A 21,583-nucleotide genomic window follows, 5' to 3' on the forward strand; every position below is an offset into this window, starting at 1 on the left:
GTTTAGCAGTCTCAATGCAACTAGTGGTGGGGAAAGGGGATTTTAGGAACAGACAGTGAGATTTCCAGGAAGGTTTGGAGTACTGATAGTTGTTTCTTTTTAAAATAATTACTGATTTGTGCTGGGGCATGGCTGGGATCCAAAGGATCACACATCCCCCCTGTCCCCTAGCAACCCTGCAAACAAGAGGAAAATGCAGACATGCTTTTGGGCCCTACCTCAGGAAAAGAGCCTGGGCTTTGCAAGCCAAAGGTCCCAGATTCAGTGCCCTGCAAGGCCAGTGAAAGGTTCAGCTGGAAGCTGATGTGAAAGCCATCTAAGGTCGTATGAAGATCCTGCTGGGTCCTGTTTTGCAAGCAGGACACAAGAGCACTCTCCCCTCCTGTGGTTTCCAGCAGCTGACGTTTAGAAGGATGTTGCTTTGGACTATTGTGGCAGAGCATAGCCATCATGGTTAATAGCCTTTGACTGTCTAAGACTCTTGAGCAGGGTTGGGGAAACTCAAACCAGGGTAAGGCCGCTGACTGCCTCAGGTGGCAGAATCCACTTGGGCAGCAGATTCCAATGCCTATTTTTCTTCCCCCTTGTTCCTGATGTAGATCTTCTGGCACCCTTTCTTCCTTTGTTGGGGGGGGGGGTTCCATTTTGGGATCTGCCTCAGGTTACAAAATGTATTGGGCCGGTCCTAAGCCAGGGGGTGCAATGCGGCTCTCTGGCCCTTGAAATTCAGCAGGCTAGGCCCCCTCCCAGGCCACCCTTCTTACTGGCCTGCTTTGAACCCTCCTCAAGTGCATTTGCCTTGCTGGAATGTGTCCTTGAACTGTCATAGTGCCTCTTGCTTGCCTGCATGGAGAGTGAAGAGTTTAGTTTGGGGGGGTGTAGAGAATCCTGTGGTTTTTGCGTGGCAGGATTGTAGCCTATTGTACAAAGGTAAGTCACCTATTTTTGACTCCTACTCCACCTACTACTGGCATGTGCCCCCCCCCCCTATGAGGGAATGCAACCCTTGAGTGGAACATAGTTCCCCACCCCTACTCTAGAGAGCCACTGTGTGTCAGAAGAAACAATATTGGGTTAGATTGATAGTCTTACCTTGTATAAGGTAGTTTCTTGTGTTCCTATCTTCCAAGTAGCTTTACTCTTTCAAAAGGCACTGCCAGGCTACAGTTATACACTCCTGTAGTTTGATCTGAGTTGAGTGAAACCAGTGGGCTTAACTTCCAAAGAAACATATATGGGATGAAAATCCATTATGCATGCACTTCAGTGAATATGACCAATTTCTTGATAGGCTGTGGACTTAGAATGTACAATCTTCTTGGCCATCACCAGCCAAATGTTAAAATATTCCGGCCAAGAAGCACGCATGCTTAGGTGTTCCAAATTCAGCCCACAATACTGCATTTAGGGACCAGATGCCTCACCTGCAGAAAGGAAACCGGGCTGTTCAAGCTGCAAATTATCAAGTGAGGCTTGACACTTGAGTATTGTGTTAACCTCTGTGGTGCTTGGGCACCTTCTGTTGTAAAACTTTTTAGAATCAGCTCCAGAAAAAGTGGGAGCTTTGATGTTCCATGTTTGCTGAACTCTCAGAGAGAACCACCAAAACCTATTAAGAAAGTTATCCGTTATTAGGGTTAAGAATGGCAATATATCAGTCTGTTTCAGAAAATAACAGCTATTTGATGAAAACAACTGTTAACTTTGCAAAACACCCTTGGGTAGTCCATTATCTGCGTGAGTTCTCTTTTCGTATTTTGCAGGAAGTGGTGGAAAGTTGATTTGAGTCTCCTCACACATTTGCTCTTCACCACTTCTTGTGACATGCCCAGCAAGCAAAAAACACTACGCCGAGGAAGTAATCCATTATAGCCTGGTTGAGTCTGCCCTTACATTTTGGGTGCTTTAGTCATGCTTAAGGAAGTGGTCTAGGCTTCTCTTGCCAAACAGAATATAAGTTCAGATTGTTCACAAGTGGAGAAACTTGTAACATATAATGAGCAGTGGGGCTTCCTTCTGGCTTTGTCTCAGGCAACATGGTTCACATGTATACATGTTGTATTTATAGTCAAATTATCCCTTGGGTATATTAAATACCGTAAGAGGGACTGAATGAAATAAGCCAGAGACCCATTTTCTCAAAGTTCTAGTGAGAAAGGCCAAACTGTTATAATGAGGTATTTTAAGTTGTTTTTATTAGCCTTAAATAATATAGACTTACTCTACATAAAGGACTGTTTGTTGCTCTTTAGTCTTTCTCAGAATTTGAGATATGTAGAGTTGGTATTGACCAGCCCAAAATAATTTCAAGAACTGGGAAGTTAACTAGGAACTGACTGAGACGTTTGAGTTCCTCCCGCTTAAAGATACCTTAATAGGCATCCTATTCAACCAATGATGTAAGAAATTCCCATACCATTTATTATGGATAAAAACAATAGGGATCTATAGAAATGTAACTGCAGTTTTATCAAAATGGTAGAATATCAGTCTTATAGACAGCTTACACACTTTTTTAATGTGAACATTTAAAATACCTGAAACACTATTATAATCATAATCAGATTTTGCTGCAAGAGAATGAGGATCATTTTTCAAAATACCAAATTGTGTTTTTCTTCCTTTTGTTCTCTCAATACAATCAAGGTGTCTCTTTGATTTTGGACATTGTGGCTTTGAATGAAAGAGTAGTTTCTAACATTTTATTTTATTTTTTTAATGTACAGAATGTTTTCTTCACCATTCAGGAAAGTTTTTGAAACTCTCATATGTGCTGTAAACATACCGTAGGCTGTAAAGCAGCAGCTTCTCTGCTGGTGGCGGAGGTGATGGGGTGCCTTTGGAGGCTTCTGCCGCCTGAGGCAGTTACTTCACCCTGCCTTATGGGTGGGCCAACTCTGAGTGACCTTCGGTGAGGATCTTCCTGAAGCAGCTGTGGCCCCAGAGAAGTAAATGAAACATGGCTAGTTCTCCTCTCCCATTCCTAGCTCCAGAATAACCTGCAGACTGTGCTGGGCCCTGTAATAGTTGCATCAGAACATTTTGCCCTAGGGCAGCAGTTCTCAATCTGTGGGTCCCCAGATGTTGTTGGACTACAACTCCCATCATCCCTGAGCTCTGGCCTTGTTAGCTAGGGGTGATGGGAGTTGTAGTTCAACAACAACTGGGGACCCACAGGTTGAGAAAGGCTGCCCTAGGGGATGGTCAGAAGCAGAGAGGAACCACTCGAGAGAAATGGCCAGGCAAGAAGGCTTACCAGGGTTGGCTGCTAACTGCAGCTCCTGTGAGAACCTATAAGGAAGGTACAAGGTAAACCATTTCCCAAGGAACTGTACGCATTTGGGCTAAGGATAAAATAACATGGGGCTTTTCCAGACAATGGTGTAATTGCTCAATAGATGTGCTGTTGTAAGCCACCAGTTGTAGAAAGACCAAAAACCACCCACTCTTTCATATAATTCATATTTTATTGTTGAAATATTTTTTTTAAAAAACCTGAGCTTGCATACCTATTGTGATGGTCAGCACTGTGTGGCAGTTTGAGTAACACAGACATTCTGGATAGTTTTTACCACAGGGACAGAAATCCTTCGTCCTCTGTATGACCATGGCCTGTGGTGAACTCCCCCCCTCCACTTTTTTTGCATTTCCTTACTTTAAAACATATTGAAGGTCCATGCACTCCCCCTCTGTACTGCTCAAGACCAAGAGTGCCTATGAAGCTGTTTAAAAACCAAAAATAGAAAGTGCCGAACAACAGCAAGGATTGAGGCCGTGAGGAGGAAGTAATCTGTTCCAGTTAAACAATGCATCCCCTTCCTACAAAGCAAGGCAGGAGGTTAGGGCCCCTCTCTTATGGAATAAGCTATTGTTTCAGTTTCTGGCCAGTCTTTCTTTGTTAGGGAAATGCTTGTTAAAAGCAATGGGTGATTGGCTAGTATTTCCTTAATGGGAGGGGCTAATGGTTAGAAAAAGGCCTCTTGAAATCTGGAGAGTGTTAGCAAACAGGTTTGGGAGGTGGAGACCCTGCCCATGCAAGGAAAGGGGCTGGTCTAAGGTACATGTGAAGAGGAAGATGCTTTGGAACAGAGGCAGGGAGAGAAACAGGAAGATGGCTGAAAGAATCTTGAGAGGAACCTCTGACCACTTGGGAAACAGAGGAAGAGTACAACAGTATGTAGCTCAGTGTAAGCTGCTGGGGCATTTACCGTATTTTTCGCTCTATAACACGCACCCGACCGCAACACGCACATAGTTTGTAGAGGAGGAAAATCCGTAGGCATGCCACCCGTTGGCATTCCCTCCATAACACGCACAGACATTTCCCCTTACTTTCTAGGAGGAAAAAAGTGAGTGTTATGGTGCAAAAAATACGGTAATTGGTGTAGGATAAAGATTTGAAGTCCTACTAATACTAGTGATGGGCAGTCCCTAGAGTTCTGGTGAGATGCTAGTGGATCTCTAACCATTGCAATGCCTCATTTCTTCTCCAAAACACTGAAGTCAGCAAATGAAACTCTTTGGAACTTGTCAACATTTTTGGTACTTCCCCTGTCTCAGTGAAAAATGTAACTGCACAAGCAACTCTTTTGACGTTTCAGCACTTTCACTTCCAGTCAAAGGGAGAACCAAGAAATGAAGATGCAATAAAATAAACTTCAAAGCACAGCAGTATCTCCATGTAGTTCAGGAGGGGGTCAGTCCAATGAGCATAGAGAGGTGGATCCCTCCCATAATTTTATAATAAAAAATCATAATACATAATATGGAAATATAACATGAGAATATAAGCAAGGAAGTCACAACAACCTTGTTGAAAATTACGTTAGAGTGGTACCTCGGGTTACATACGCTTCAGGTTACATACACTTCAGGTTACAGACTCCGCTAATCCAGAAATAGTACCTCGGGTTAAGAACTTTGCTTCAGGATGAGAACAGAAATCGTGCTCCGGCGGCAGCGGGAGGCTCCATTAGCTAAAGTGGTGCTTCAGGTTAAGAACAGTTTCAGGTTAAGAACGGACCTCCAGAACAAATTAAGTACTTAACCCGAGGTACCACTGTATTAAAGTTAATTAAAGCATCAGTTCTACTGAAAGACTGGCTCCATTGGGCTGCTACTCTTCCTGGGCTGCTTCCATTCCAGCTGGTCATTATAAGAACTATTTAACTTTAAGAATTGATGCCTGAGGTTGCTTTCTTTCTCACCCTCTTCCTTCCCCACCCCCTTTTCCTTTTGTGTCATGCCTTTATAGATTGTAAGCCTGTGGGCAGGGTCTGTTTCATTTCAGATGGCTGTTTGTAATCTGTTTTTGGAGCCATTTTGGATGCAGAGTCCAGAATCACCATCATAATCTTTGGAGGCTATCCTCCAGGTGTCCCCCCTCTCTTCTTAAGTGAGGCAGATGACAAGAGAGCCTGCTTGGTTATGGTGCTCTGTCTATGTGATGCTCACCCCTCAAGGTGGCTTGCAACACATATTTATTTTGGGTGTTTGTATCCCCATCCTTCAACAAATTTGCAGACTTCCTTACAAAATATTATTTAAATAAAACATAACAAGAGAATAAACAGTGTAAAAATTAAAAAGACAACAGCAGTTAAAAATAAGAGGGAGGAAAAAATATATCCAAAGGATCAATAAAACAATAATCACTTGCCAAAAAAGGAGACAGTTTCAGGAAACACCAAAGAAACATGGGAGAGTGAGTGAGTGTGGGCATCCTTAGGCAAGACATTCCAAAGCCCAGGCACAACCTCAGAGAAAACCTTTTCCTTTGCCCACACTAAAATCATCTCACATATCTGTGGGACACAAAGTACAGCCTGGCTAGTTTAATAAGCAAGCAGAGGTGATGGGTTTCCAGGTATCCCAGTCTTAAGCCATTTAGGGTTTTAGATAATAGTAATTGCAGTATTTTAAAAAAATGTTTGATTTGCAAACTGCATAACAAAATATGGATAAGTAGGAAATTTGAAGAATTGGCGTGTTTTGGTTCTCGTATTGTTTTAGAAAGTGTGAATTTTATAGATTTAACTTTAAAGTGAGCACTGAATCAAATTTTTTCTCCATCCCTATCTGTAACCGTAGTCAAGTCTAATTTCTCTAGAAACAAGTGCAGATGGCAAACCAATCTAGGTTGGGTAAATGTCCTGCTGCTACCTGGATATACAGGAGCAAAACCAGATCTAGGAGAACCCTCAAGCTGTGAACCTTAAGTTTTCAAGAGGAGTGCAGCCGCATCTGACAAAGATCGACAGATCTGCTAACCAGGAGCATCTCTGTCTGCTCTTGCCTTATCTTGTTTGGATTAAACATCAGTTTGTCTGCCTCCAGTCTGTTACAGACCTCAGGCACTGATTCCGTACAAGGTGTCCTCCCACTTATGCGGGGCTTATATTTCGGGGCCCCTCACGCATTTGTGAAATCGCATAAAGTAGGGAGCACCCTCTAAAAAGCCTCTGAATGCCTATCTTTCCCTACACTCCAGCTCTCTCTCTCCAATCCAGACCAAAATATCTAGAGTTGAAGCTCTGGAGGATGTGCAGGAAAGCAGCAGCTGCTGCTGTGCTACCCCGCACACCAGCTGTTAGGCAGGAAGGCTGAGCAGCCTAAAGAAAGCCCCACTGCGGCCTCAGGTCTCTTTGGGGCTTCCTCTGGCCTCACTGACATCCTCCTTGGGCTCCAGGGAGGATTTCCTTGTGAGCCACAATGACTATCCAGCTCTCTCCTGCCATTTCATGGTATGATATTTATTTCCTGGCGCTGTGCATATATGTGCGAGAGTAGAATGCATGAAAGTGGGAGGGCTGGGCGATGTTAGGTTTTCAACATCACAGTGTATCACCAGCCAAACATAGCTGTTTGGCGATATACTGCAATGTCGAAACAAGCTGCACAGGCCCCAGCCTGCGAGGCGGTGGGTTAAACTGCCACAGCTCTCACCGTGGGAGCTGAGGCACTTTCACCCCAGCACCTCACAGGCACCCCAGCTAGCCCCGGCCCGCTACTCTGCTGGGGGGCAGGAAGACTCCTGCCACCCCCACCTCCCTGCTGAGCGAGCCGCGGTGTCCCTGCTGCTCGTGTATGAGCGGTAGGGACATTGGGGCTCCCTTGCGAGACTCAGCGGGCGGGAAAGCTCCCATCCCCCAACTGTGCGATCCCGCCAACTCCCCAAGATGGAGGGATTCCTGCGACAGAGGCTCTGTTTACAGGACTCCCTCCACCTTCTCCAACGCAACGGGGCAGGCGAGCAACCTCTTTCTTCTGGAGCTCACCCCTGCCCCCCAGGTAGAGCAAGCCCCCTGTCCCTCCAGCGTGTGCACAAGCTGGAGGGATGGGGGGCCTTCTTTGTGCTCCTCAGCCGGGGGGGAGAGAAGGCTTCCCTCCCAGCTGAGGGAGCCCTGATCCTTCTGCTGCTTGCGCACAAACAGGAGAAGGATCGGTGCCCTGATGCCTCTCTAGCTTGCATCCAAAACATGAGAAGAAATGATAGGGGGCAGGGGCACTTTAACCCCACCCTGTGCAAGCTGGTGGCAGGTTGGGGCCTCCATAAAATTGCTTGGCTGAGGCAAGGGCAGCTGCGCACTCCTCAGCTGAGCAGTTTAAATAAGCGGAGGGAGGAACAAGCTGTATCAGCACCTCACTGATGCAGCTTGTTTCTCCCTCTGCAGTGGTGTGAGGGCAGACCATGATGGCAGTTTCACTCATAGGCAAATTGCTGGTGAAACCGCCACCGCTCCTGAGTCCCTCTGCCTCCAGCTCCCAGCTGCAGCGTGTTTCTCCCTCAGCACACTGAACGCTGGTCGCAGAGGGACTCTGGAGGTGGCGGTTTCACCCGCGATATACTGCTAAGTGAAGCCGTCATCGCAGTCTGCCCCTCATATTGATATATTGCCCAGGCTTAATGGGGGATGCCTGTACTTCACTGGCCTTCCGGGAAAAGAGAATTTGAATTTGGTGCCATCAATGATTTTACACTGAAGTATTTAATACATTTGTTAAATTTATAAATGGCATGTATCCCACAGTAAGTCACCATAAGGTAAATGCTTATCTTAAACAACAGAAATTCCCACATATAAAGAGCATAATATTTGCTCTTGGATGCATTGTGGGAGTGAGGATATGACAAATACTTTATGTTTTAATCATGGGATGCCTCAGTTTTATAATAGACCTGTTAAACAGTTGCAGAATTGAGAAACGGCATTTTAAGCTATCATGTTCTATTACTAATACAGTGGAACCTTGGTTGTTGAACGTAATCCGTTCTGGAAGACCGTTCGACTTCTGAAACGTTCAACAACCGAGGTGCAATGGGCGGGTGGCCATTTCAATGGAGAAAATGGAGAAACGTACCTTGGAAGCCATTCGACTTCCGAGGCACGTTCGAAAACGGAAGCAATTACCGTATTTTTTGCACCATAACACTCACTTTTTTCCTCCTAGAAAGTAAGGGGAAATGTCTGTGCGTGTTATGGAGGAAATGACTACGGGTGGCATGCCTACGGATTTTCCTCCTCTAAAAACTACGTGCGTGTTATGGTCGGGTGCGTGTTATAGAGCGAAAAATACGGTACTTCTGGGTTTTTGGCATTCGAAAACTGAAACGTTCGGCTTCTGAAACACTCGAAAACCGAGGTTCCGCTGTACTTCATGTTATACCTGAAGCTCTTTGGCCCTGGAAGCCAGTGCTAAAGTGGTCACTACTACCATGTATCAGGGCCTACCTGCTCTGTAGATAATAGAGCACTGTTCTCTAGGCCCCACCAGGCACAGGAATAATTTCTATGTAAAACCTCTTCTTTTTATTTAAACTGTGTTTGCAGCCACAATCCTGCTTTTGTGCTGTTCTTTTCAGCTAATTAGTGAGCCTCTGCCAGCTTGTTGTCCATTGCGAGGAGTTCACTCCTTGTTGCTAGGGCACACTGACATGCACCAGTGGTACTAGTTTCAAAGAGATGTGGGGGACTGTAGAGAGAAAGGGCTGATCAAACAAAATGTGTGTGTTGTTTTTTTTTAATCCATCCTTTTTGGCAAGGCTGAAAAGTTTGCAATGGAGGAAAAAAACCTGGGTGAATGATAAGGCCTTAAAAAGCTCATTAATTTGAGGCAAGCTAAGCTATGCTGGCGAGTTATCTTATCCTTCCTCAAAATAGACTTTTATCAAAATGGGAGAGCAAGGACCTAAAAGGGTTTGTGCCTTAAAAAAAGTAATTAGTGCCTAAGGATTTTGTTGTTGCTAGTAATATTATTGTGTGGGCGGGTGTTTAAAGATAGAGCTGTAGCCTGTTGAAACTGCTGTCCCTTCACAGCAACCAGCAGTGTCCTAACTTACTTTTTGTCTTATAGCCTGGTCTAGATTCTAGCCACTTCATGAGCCTATGTCATCACATTCTGTTAGCATCTTTCATTATTGCTAATTTCACATGCTCATAAAGCACATTCTAAACCCCCTCAATATTTGGACATCTAACTGCTGTAGTGCTTTTGACTTTCCCCCACCCCCATAACAAGAAGAAAAGGCCCTGTGATTTAAATCTTGTTTAAATCACCACCTTTATAGGGATTCTGCTGTAACCCAATTCTGACACATGGGTCACTTGTCCTCATGCCAAAACTCCAAGTCCTCAGAGAAAGGGTGGATACCAGCATAAATGACTGAGGCCTGCTTCTCAGTCCGTTTGGGACTCATTTTTCATGAGTGGTGAATTATTTATTTATTGTCACAGTGAATTGAAAAATGGAAGGAGTGTTAAATTGACCCCTGGGGATTCCACCGTTAACACAAACCACAGCTTTCTCACACACCATAGCTACAAATAATTGTTGCTGATGCATTTTCAGTCCTGTGCTAAACTGGAAATTGGGCCCAAGTCCAATGTCGAGAGCTTGGAGGATTACTTCATTATCTTTTATGAGGAAAGGGAAGAAAATATGGCAGAAGGCAAAAAACTGATATGGTGTGTGGTGAAAGAGCTGCGATTGGTTAGCAGCTGCAGGAAGGCTTGACTTAAAATGGGGCCATGGCTCTAAGGGAAGATGGGCAATCTATGCCTACGTCATCCATGGCACCATGCCCAAGACAGTCAGGTAGCTCAGTGGTTGTGTGGTACAGAAACAAAAACATGAGGAGGTGATGGTAGGCTAGAGTTAGCCAAAACTGTAAGTGGTCACCCCAGGACAGTAGCATTTGGGCAGGAACTGGGCAGGCTTCAGCAACTGGGTGAGGAGCTCAGATAGGGGTAGGGAAGTGGAAGGGGGGGAAACAAGACACAGTGAAGAGAACCCATTGATATTTATGCTGTAGAGCTGTGCCCCCACCATGTCAACAGGGGAAGTAATGCTTCGTTTTCCCATGTGCTGTTTCCATTTCTTAAATTAGACTCCTGGGCTGCTATTAGCTAGGAGAGAAGAAGACAGATAGAATACAAATGCCTGACTTTCTTCCTCTTAGTAGGTTTTGGGGGTGATTTAAATTGAGGAAACAGTAGGGTTGCCATATTGCATATTTGTGGCAAATTTGTTGAGCTTTTTTGGCAAAATCTTGAAAATGTTTTGAAGGCATTTTTTTGTGAATTCGCAAAAAAACCCTACATTTCCAACATGGGTTTCCATACGCCCAGGTTTCCCCGGACAACTTGGACGATTTTTGGAAATTCCGCCCAGATGCTATTTTGGGTGGATGAATCCCAGCTATGTCCAGGAAATTCCAGATGTATGTCAGCCCAAGGAAACAGCATGGTAGGGAAAGCTTTCTCCTAGTACTGCAGCTCTGATCCAACTCTCTTTTCCTGGCAGCTGCTTTTAAGTGAACACCAAGATGTCAGGAGATCAAATCCTGCACCTCACATCTTTGGTCCCAACAAAACAAATGTACTGAAAAGAGTGCAGAGGGGAGGGAGAGTAAGTGAGAAGCTTCTAAAACATGGTCTGTTGTCTGCAGCTCCTGAAGGAAGCCCACACAAAGAGAGGATGTTTTTTAGGGGTTCTGTCTGCTTTTGACAGTCTGCTTTTTTAATGGCACCATCTCCTTCTGAGCAAACAGGGGTTTGGGCCTGGGGCCTGCCATGGACCCCTGATAGTGATCTCTTCAGTATTTATCTCTTGACACTCAGCACCCATTCACCTGTAGCTGCACACAAGTCACCAGCAGCAGCCACTACCCTTCTCTTCCTAGTCACGGGGTCCTTGTTCTCAGCTCCTCCAAGAATTTCATTCCATGTTCAAACAAAGCAAGAAGCAAGTTGTGCAGGTGAACTGTAGAGGTGTCTGCCTTCTCATGGTATGCAGAGTGTTATTTACGTTCAACAGATGTTTTAAGTTCAGATCTTTAAATAGGCAGCCCCTCCTTTTCGTTAATCCCTTCTCCCTTCTCTGCTCCTATAGTTTACCCCAAGCCATAGGAACAAACAGTGTCCCTTGTTGCATGAGGAGGACAGGATTTTCCACATGGCAGCTCAGCCTGAGAACAGTGCCTCAATGTTTGATCTCATTCAGGTATCAGACATCCCTCCGCAGGCTGCTGTAAAGCAATCCGTTCCAGCTGAAGGCTTTTCTCTGAAGGAGGATCAGTTGTTAGAAGAGACAAGCTGAAGCAGGGAGCTGGAAATTCCAGGAGAGAAAAGACGCCACATGCTAAGGATTCTTTACTTCCTTCATGTGTACACACACACACACACACAGAGATGGAGAGGGGGAGGGAGAGAGAGAGAGAGAGAGATAGAGAGAGAGAGTTATGAAACCCACCAGCTTGCCTACCATGCAGTTTATCCATATGATCAGTCACGGACCAATTTTCAAAATTAAGTTCTTAATTTTATGTTACAGCTCATGGCCAAATTACAAGTGACACTGTCACTTGTCCAAATTGTCACATGGCCAAATTACAAGTGGCACATGTAGTTGCCCCTGCTAGCTTGGAGTTTTGTTTAGGAAAAGCAACCATGGGGGCTGGACAGAACAGAAGAAGGAATTGTGTGTGTGGAGGGAGGCATGTTTAAGTTTTCCTTTCTTGTTATTTTCCACAATGAACGTCAAACCTCCCCCCATCTGCTTTCTCCCTCACAGGAGAAGAGATACGGATTCCTGCCCTTCTCCATCTCTCATTCCCTTGTAAAGTCTAATTCAAACAATCACCGCACTGTGTCTCTTGCCATCCAACGATGGGAGGTAGAAGAAGGAAAATACACAGCACAGCTGATTTCAGTGTAATTCACACTAGAAAAGAGATAGAAAGCAATCAGTGTCAGCTCTGTCTGTCTTAAAATATTTAATCTGGCCTTTAGTATACATGCATTCTGCCTTTTTATGCAAAACAGGATTGTTTTAGGGTGGTAGGGATAACTGACATATATGCTTAGACATACAGCAGCTTATTTAAATAAAATAAAATAAAAGTTTGCTGTGTTACTTATATAAAGCATGAGACGTGCATTTTATGGTAATACAGTCGTTCCTTGGTTCTCGAAAAGAATGTGTTCTGGGAGTCCGTTCTAACTGTGATGCTTGGCTCGTGATATACCACGATGTTGAAAACCTAATATTGCCCAGCCCTACTAGAGAGGGCTTCATCACTGGTCCAGATCATGACTGGGTATGCTGCATGCCACTGCAGGCCTGCCCAAAGTGAATTGACACACTCACCTGTGTACCCTGAGCTCATTCTGGAGCTTTAGTTAGACAACCTGTTTGTCAATAATAATTAGCCTTTACTGTTCTCTGTACTTAAGTGCACACCCTGCCCCCTTGATTATTTTTAAGCAGTGATTAGTCTTCCTCTTTGTCTTTCAGTGCAACCACAGTTGAAGTCCCTTAACCAAATATTTAGCAGTCCAGCTTCTGGGCATGTAAGGACCTGCCTGAGATCTTGTTGAGCAGCTGCCAATTAATTAGACAATGCTGGGCTGATCAGACCAATGGCCTGACTCCCTATAAGACATCTTCACAAAGTATGCACTGCAGAAGAAGAAGGGAAATGGGAACCGGATTTTGAGAAGTGCACGATTGGGAGTAAATGCAGCTGTGTGTACTCTGTGCTTTGCTAGGGGTTTACTTATGGGGTAAAGAAGAAGAGTAAGCTAAACGAGGCTATCGGCAGAAGGAGAAATCTGAAGGATGAAAGAAAAGTGATGCAGTTTAAAGGAAGCATCCAAGGAGTAAGGAAGTTTATGTAAAGCTTGATAGCATTAAAAGAGGGAAATGAATGATACTTTTTAACCCCTATATGCAAACCCCTGGCAAATTGCATAGTACATGCATCTGTATTCGTTTACAGTTTCGTTGTATCCTCAGTCTCTCAGGTTACTTTCCCATTCCCTCAATTGCTTCCCTTATTTTCAATTGTGTGCCTATTTGAAGTTGCTGTATTTAACACTTTATTATGAATTGTTTGCTGCCGTGAGAATTTAAGAATGTGATTGGGAGGCCCTGTGTAAGTAAAGCTTGCTTATTTGTTTATTTATAATAGTGCGGAAGGGTGGGGTTTAATTTTGATGTACAGTTAGTGAATCATACCATTGGCTCCTCTGTCCCTGTATTGTGTGATACTATGAGTGGCAGTTGCTTTTTAGGGTCTTATGTTGGTGGTTCTAAGATTAGTTACTTGAGATCCTTTCAACTGGAGATGTCATGGATAATTCTGAAGCAAAAAGTTGTACTTTTAAATACCCGGCAAAGTATAAGAGCTGAGTTAGTAGATTAAACCAAGACTGCTAAGAGGTATATCCCCAGTGTCTTCTATGATATTCACTGACACAATTTCTGAAGGTCATTTTGCAGATCAAACACAGCTTTATTGTCACCCCTACAGATGCATTGTCACCATCCTACAAATGCTGCTCCTCTAAGGGGCTGCCTGGATCGTTAGTGTGGTCAGGCCAGGCCCATGGCAAGCATCTCATCTGGCTGTCAAGAAGGATAACTAACCATTGGAGGGTTTTGAGAAGAGCCTTAATATGGCCAAGGCAGCTGGAAAGGTAAATAAAGAAGGGCTGATTCATGCAACCATTTTTAATGTGGTGAAGCCACCCAATTTATTGAGTTTTTTTGGCATGCTGAGCAGTCTTGGTCTGGTATCAGGGGAAGTTCAAGAGCTGCCATTGTTTTATTTACTTTATTCCAAAGATAGAACCTCATGTTTATATGAATACAAGATGCCTTGTAAAGTTCCAAAAATAGACTCCACTTTCAGCTGAATATATCAAGCCTATTCCCTAGAAAGGGGGCGTAGTCGTATCTGTTTTTCCCGTAATTCCTGGTGTGGCCAGGAAGCTAGAGCAGAAGTTCGGCTATTCAGTGATAGTTTTCTTTCTTTATTTTTTGCCCTTTAAAATATTAAAATTAATTTTAATAATTTTATCCCTCATAGATTTTATTGCAAAAAAACTATACTGAAGCCTAAACCTGACCTGATCTGTATGTCTCTTTTCCTATCTCGTTGTCTTGTCCCCAGCTTATTATAGTGTCTTCCTGTCACTATTTCCCCTAAAGTGTGGTGTCTTTTGAGTTTCCTTGTTGTGATGATCCACAGGGAAGATGCCATCTAAGACTCAGGAAATGATTCAAATACTGTGGTACCTCGGTTTAAGAACAGCCCTGTTTAGGAACTATTCGGTTTACGAACTCCGCAAAACCAGAAGTAGTGTCCCGGTTTGTGAACTTTATCTTGGTCTAAGAATGGAATCCAAACGGTGGAAGGGCACTGGCGGCAGGAGGCTTCATTAGGGAAAGCGTGCCTCAGTTTAAGAACAGTTTCAGTTTAAGAACAGACTTCTGGAACAGATTAAGTTTGTAAACCGAGATACCACTGTATCAGCAGGTGAGCTGAAAAATGCAGTTTTGTCAAATTTATCAGTCTGTGATTTCTGCAATTTGGATTCTGCCTACAGTCCTAATTCTGTATTTAGCCAATTGTTTGTGCATCTTGTCACTTGGAAATGCTCCTGCTATTAGCTGAAGTGAATTGTTTCCTTTAAGCGTTTTACCCTATTTTATATTTGTGTTCTAACTTTAATGTAAGCGGCCTTGAGCATATGTTCCTGGACTACAGAGTAGGCTATAAAATGTAAAATAGGAAAATAAGGTCACAGAACCTGGGCACACAAGATACTAAATTCCATTGAGGTTCAGCCCCCTGCACACACAATGGCCCACACACAAGTTTCTGGAGCCATGAGCCTGAAAACCACATCTGAAGATGTCTCAGCCCTTTAGTTATATTCCCTGACTTACATATCTCGACTTGTGCAGTACACGGCTTGTGTTTACTTTGTTGCCATGCCTTGTTTTTAACTTTGGCTTATGGTTGATGCAATTCTAAAACAAAACTAAAATCTCAACATGACTTATGAAGTACTATCATCATCCTTTAAAATTCTGGGATTTAGCAGAATTGTTTTTACAGTAATTGACCAAGATGAAAGATGACGCAGATGTGTCATTTCACCTAGGAGCTGAACAGCTGACTCTGTAAAACAGCAGAGCCAGAACAAAAGATGCTGCGTACCAAGGATGAGGGTTCAGAGCCAAGGAAGCAAGAGGCTTCTCCGCTTTGGAGTCCATTCTTTGAAATGTGTGATTTTTGTCCTTTGCCATGATCCCAAAGGTGTAGTGTGACTCACCCATCACTGTAGGAACTGCAGTCTCAGCTATAATCCACTTGCTCTTGATTAAGGAATTCAGAAAATGAACTCTTCTCATCTTTTGCAAAACTAATTAGCATTAAATAAGTAAATAAATAAATAAATTTATATGTATACCGCCCTATACCCATATATCTCAGGGTGGTTTACAACATATCTGTCACATTTTATTTGTACTACTAAGTCTTGATGTAAATAACATCAAAAGTGCTTGAGAAGGGAGCTGATTATTCATATTCCCTACTACTACACAGTTGCTGCTGTAATATAGGTGCCATCTTCTAGGGTTGAGTACATGCTTTGTATGCAGAAGATCCCAGATTCAATTCCTGGTACATGGCCAATTAAAAGGGTCTCAGCTAACCGAGCTGGAAATTACTTCTCTTTGTATGGGACCCTGAAGAGCTACTGCAGATAAGAACATATGATACTGGACTGGACGGACAAATAGTGTAACCTGGTATAAGGCAGCATCTGTTGTAATAGTGATGTAGTTGCTGACAGTCTCCATATATAGAATATGGGCAGGATATAAAGAGCTACCTGGGATTGGGCCTACCAGGATGGACTTTTGATTTTCCCTCCTTATGAACAATAGACCTCCACCATTGCCATATCCCCAAATGGTTTTGAAGTCTCCCTCAGTTTCAAAAGGGGCTTGGCTATGCAGCCATTATTTGAGAAATACAAGTTCAAGGCCCTGGTGAGCATGCAGAACTGGATGCGCAGTTCTTTGGATCCAGGCCAATAACCATAACGTCCAAGCATAAGGATCTTAGAAATTTCTGAGGGAGCATAAATTGAAAAATAACCATGTTACTTATGACTAATAAAAGCCATAAAGGGCTGAAGCAGAACTTCCCAAATATATAAAACCATGTTGTGCTCACCAGCTGCCTCAAAGTTTCTTTGCTTCTTTCTTTCTCTCTGAGTAGCCAAAACCATAGATAGTTCTCATACCTGAATGTTTATCTGAAGCCAGTGGACTTAGAAAGGCAGACATGCTTCATAGACACTAGTTCAAAAGCCTATGACATACAAAGCAGTGATGATATCAGTGCTACCTGTTTTTTTTGTTTTATTATTATTATTATTATTATTATTATTATTATTATTATTATTATTATTCCTACTACTACTATTACTACCGCATTGGCCCGAATATAAGCCACACTTTTTTCCAAATTCCGATTGTGAAAAGCTTATATCTGCAACCTTATGGTATGGCACCCATCCTGCCCGCATCTCCTAAGCCTCCCCCAAGCCGCTGGCTTGGGGAGGTAGTGCTGGGAGGCAGGCGCACAGCGCACTCAAAACTGAGTGCCAGACACCCCCCCCCCCCGTTCGGGGGGGTAGTGCCTGGAGGCAGGCTGCACCTGCAAATAAGTCTTGAATTTTAAAGGTGTCTTATTTGCAGGTGTGTCTTATATTCAGGCCAATACAGTATTACTAAAATTTCTATATTGCCCTTCATCCAAAGATTAGAGGCCAGTTTATAATATAAGAACACAAAAATGCATGACATAACAAACAGAAACAATAAACCCTTCCCCACAGTTTAAAAGGCCATAGATTGTTTAATTAGCTGCAGGCCTACAGGCCTGGAAGAAGAGGAATATTTTTTCCTGGCACCTAAAGATATGTAACGAAAGTACAAGGTGAACCTCCCTAAGGAGAACATTCTATAAGTGGGGAGCTCCTGCAGAAAAGGCCCATTCTCATGTGGCTGCCCTCTGGACCTCTCGCAGAGGAGGCACACAAAAAAAAACCTCAGATGGTATTATAGGGGCTGGTTTAGTTCCTATCAGGAAAGACGGCCCTTGAGGTACTGCAGTCTTTACCTGTTTAAGGCTTTATAGGTCAAAACCAGCACTTTGAATTGAGCCTCTAAACTGATTGGAAGCCAGTGCAGTTGGGCCTGGATTGGCGTTATATGCAAAATCCATCTTGCTCTGGTGAGCAACCAGGTCGCTGAATTCTGCGCAACTGACATTTCTGAATCATCTTCAGAGGCAGCCCGATGTATAGCACATTGCACTAATATAACCTAGAGATTACCAGAGCATAGATGACAGAAGTTAGGCTATCCTTGTCCAGTTAGGGGCATGGCTGGGCCACCAGTCAATGCTGATGAAAGGCACTTCATGCCACCAAGACCACCTGAGCCTCAAGAGACGGCCATAGATCCCTAAGTCAATTGAAACTGACTGGTTCCCTTATCTCACTTGGTTTGGAGGCATAGGTTTTGACTTGGTTGGTGATGGTGTGGATTATTGCCCCTCTCTGTGACCTGCCTGACCCTCTGGCATTACGTTCACCATCCCCACTCTCTGATGAAACTGACAAGGTGGCGGAAGAGGTGGGAAGACATGCATATATAAATGCTGCCCTGTCACTTTCTTTTAAACATTCAGATATTACTACTTGCATCAGTGGGTAACACATCAGTGCACACATGGGCTTCTTTAAAGAAACCCCTCTCTTGGAAGCAGTAGCAATAGTGGCAAGAAGAGAGAAGAGCGATTAGAGGGAGAGAAGAGGGCCACTGAGTCCTTTGTTCCGCTTCATTCCTTGTGTCCCCTAATGTTGCAAAATTTAGTATGCAATTTATTGTCCCTACAAGGGAAAGCAGCTCACACAAATGTCCCTACAAGGGAAAGCAGCTCACCCAAGGTTCCCAGTACAACTAACTGACTGCGGATCTATTGGCATGTGGGTTCCCAGACCATGCATTACAAACTTGAGGTGGGCTGCTGGAGTGAGGAAAACACAAACCATGTACACACCACACATTTAAAACACATTTCCCTTCTCCAACAATTATGGGAACTGTAGTTTGCTCCTCAGAGCTACAAATCCTACCACCATTGACAAACTGCAGTTATTAGGATTTTGGGGTGGGGGGAGAGGAATGTGCTTTGCGTGTATTGTGTGTTCACAGTCACATTCCCCAAACATAATGTCAGGGGTTTAGGTGCAGAGGCACGGGCAAGGGAGGAAACAGAGAGCGAAGGGGAGGAGACAGAGGAAAGGATGAGTGATGACGACGACCCGAGATCTCCCAGTCTTTCCAGTGAATCAGAGGATTCACAGAAAGGAGCACCAGTGGCCAGGGCAAGGGGGGAGTCTAGGGAGGCACCCCAGGAAGATAGAGCCAGAGGAGACTCAGGGGGGAGCAGCTGGAAATCGGGACCAGCGTCACCGCCAGGAAGCAGGGAAGAGGAAAGGAGCCAGGAGGGAAGCGCTGGCAGCTCACCACAGGAGGGAGGGCAGGAGTCAGGAGTGGCCACACCTCCATCGGGGAGCGAGGAAACGGTTAAGAGGAAAGTGGAAGGTTGGGCGCGCGCGCCAAGTTCAAATGCAGAGGAAGGCGGCGCAGTGAGCAGCCCCGAAAGGGAACCGGGTCCTAAAGCCCGGCGCAAGGAGGCAGAAGGGTCCGGGTCAGCGTCAGAAGAATCCCGGAAGGAAGAAGCCCCGGGGGGTAGAGGGACCCAGAGGAGGACAGTCAGGAGGAAAAGGTGGAGCAAGGCTAGGATATTAAGTTGGTGCGCACGGGGCGGAGACTCAGACGGAGCCTCGCCGATCTAGCTAGTAGACGTAGAGTTGCAGACAGCAGCGTGAGAATGGAAACTGTAATTCAATAAAGACTTTTACTTAATGACCGCTGGCTAGCGTGATCCTCTGTGAGCTAGGATCTTGAAGCAGCTCTGACAGTAGGCTCCGTCTCACCATATTGTGGGCATCTGCAGCCTCGAGGAGAGGAGAGAAACAGGCGCCCACTAGCGAGCTCACGAACGGCAGGAGACATGACGGCTGAGCAGCAGATAGAGGACCTCAGAAAAGCAGTGGCACAACTGAACGCCGAGGTTCTCGCATCCAGGAAGAGAGAGGACGAGGCAGCTGCCGCCTGCAGGGATCTCCAGGTCAGGTTAGACGTACTGGCAAAGCAACCACCCCGGCAGGAGGGAATTGGGTTGGCGAGACGGACAGGCGGGCTGCTCTCTCACTTCGATGGGAACCTGCAACAGTATCCCAACTTTAGAGCCGACGTACTGTGCGCACTGCAACTGTTGCATAAAGACTTTAGAGATGAACAGGAGAGAGTGGGGTTCATCATGTCCCATCTGCATGGGGAGGCGAAAGCATGGTTGCGCAATTTATGGAGAGATAACGATCCGGCGCTCCAGAATGCGGATGCCTTTATTAAAGCGATGGATGGGTGTTTCTTATCAAGTATTGACATTGATCTTGCACGGAAGGAGGTGCATGGGCTGAGACAAGGGAGGGCCAGCGTCAGACAGTATCATGCACGCTTTTTCGCCTTGGTCAGCGCCCTGGAATGGGACAGAGATTCGGCTCCTGTAAGAGACCTCTTTTGGGAGGGACTGCACAACTCGATTAAAGATGAGATAGCGAGGGGGGAGAGACCCCGAACCACCCAGGAGGTCGTTCAGAGGGCACTGGCCGTGGGGGTGAGGCTGGAAGGACGTCCGTGGAGCAAGGACGAAGGACGTGGAGGGCGCGAACCAGCCGGGGGCCCCTCCTTCTTTCCCAGAGAAGCAGCGCGAACGCAATCCACGCCTCCGCCAGGAGGAGGAGCCGAACCTATGGAGGTTGGAGGTGCAAGGGCTCAGTCAGCAACCAGAGCCCTAGCACCGGCAGCAGTGAAGGCGAAGCCTCCTAGAGGGACCAGGAAGTGTTACGTCTGTGAGCAGCCAGGGCATATGGCGAAAGAGTGTCCCCAGAGGCCCCACAAGCTCACTGCAGCCTCGGCAATGGTGACTGCAGCAACGCAGCAGGGAGGACCACAGCAGGGAAACGACAATGTCTGGCTGGAGGAAGAGGCACTGGGGCCCAGCCAGACGTGTTAGTGACGCAGTCCCCAGAAATTTTACAGCCAGTGAACCCCCTCCCGCCCAAACCAGTAGTGAGGCTCACAGCATCTCTCCAGCTGCCCAATGGAATCACCATGGACGTGCCAATCACCATCGACTCCGGCAGCAACGCGGACTTTATAGGGCAGGAATTTGTCGACAGGCACGCTGTGCAGTTGCTGCCGGCCACACTGCCCCTGCAGGTTGTCACGGTGGATGGCAGGGAGCTGCTAGGGGGGCAAGTGGTGAAGCAGACGCCACCAATGGTGATGCGACTTGGGAATCACAGGGAAGTCATCAGCTTCAACGTCACTCAACTGTCTGACACGCCCGTTGTATTGGGTATGAGTTGGCTGGACAAGCACAGCCCAACGATGGCTTGGTTCCAGAGGCAGCTGGTCTTCGGCTCTTCCTTTTGTGCTGAACACTGCATCGTACCCAGGCAGGAAGGAGAGGAAGAGGAGTCACAGCTGCTGCTAGGCACACTGCAAGCGATTCCCCACAAGTACGCAGAATTTCTGGAAGTTTTCTGCGAGAAGGAGGCGGACAGGCTACCCCCTCACAGACCATATGACTGCAAAATTGACCTGCTGCCGGGGGCGGCGCTGCCTAAAGGGAAGCTGTATTCCATGTCTGAGGACGAACTGCAGGAACTCAAAGACTTCATCGATCATAATTTGGAGCGCGGTTTCATCCGGGAGTCTAAGGCAGTGGGGGGCAGTCCTGTATTCTTTGTTAAGAAGCGAGACACGCCCCAAAAAAGACTCGTAGTGGATTACAGGATTTTGAACAGTGTGACCAAGCCGTCGGACTTCCCCATGCCCCGCATCGACGACCTCCTGGCGAAGGTACGGAAGGGAAAGGTGTTCACCAAGTTGGACCTGCGGGGGGCGTACAACCTCATTCGCATGCGGGAAGGTGATGAGTGGAAGACAGCCATGTTCACGCCACTGGGTACCTACGAATACAGAGTTATGCCTTTTGGACTGCAAAATGGCGCTCACGTTTTTCAAGCATTTATGCATCACGTGTTGGCGGGACTTCTCTACAAGACGTGCGTCTGTT

At 45.6% G+C, this 21,583-nt stretch overlaps 2 protein-coding genes across 6 annotated transcripts in view; one reads left to right on the forward strand and one right to left on the reverse strand.

Moving 5' to 3' along the window:
- LOC308597318 (uncharacterized protein) overlaps nt 1–21,583 on the forward strand; it is a 146,941-nt gene that overhangs the window by 14,391 nt on the left and 110,967 nt on the right. The window contains exons 1-2 of one of the 4 annotated variants that reach the window (XR_014012886.1): nt 12,227–13,160; nt 13,814–13,979. The exons of 1 other annotated variant lie outside the window; for it this stretch is intronic. The gene's annotated coding sequence lies outside the window, so the exon portion shown is untranslated. Of the gene's footprint in view, nt 1–12,226; nt 13,161–13,813; nt 13,980–21,583 lie in introns of those variants that run through there. 2 more of the 4 variants (XR_014012887.1, XR_014012888.1) reach the window with 2 other exon arrangements.
- RAD51B (RAD51 paralog B) overlaps nt 1–21,583 on the reverse strand; it is a 403,358-nt gene that overhangs the window by 3,848 nt on the left and 377,927 nt on the right. Inside the window, exon 13 of one of the 2 annotated variants that reach the window (XR_014012867.1) lies at nt 9,143–11,658. The exons of the other annotated variant lie outside the window; for it this stretch is intronic. The gene's annotated coding sequence lies outside the window, so the exon portion shown is untranslated. Of the gene's footprint in view, nt 1–9,142; nt 11,659–21,583 lie in introns of those variants that run through there. 2 annotated transcript variants of the gene reach the window in all.

Source organism: Podarcis bocagei, assembly GCF_964188305.1.
Source record: "Podarcis bocagei genome assembly, chromosome: 1".
NCBI lineage: Eukaryota > Metazoa > Chordata > Lepidosauria > Squamata > Lacertidae > Podarcis > Podarcis bocagei.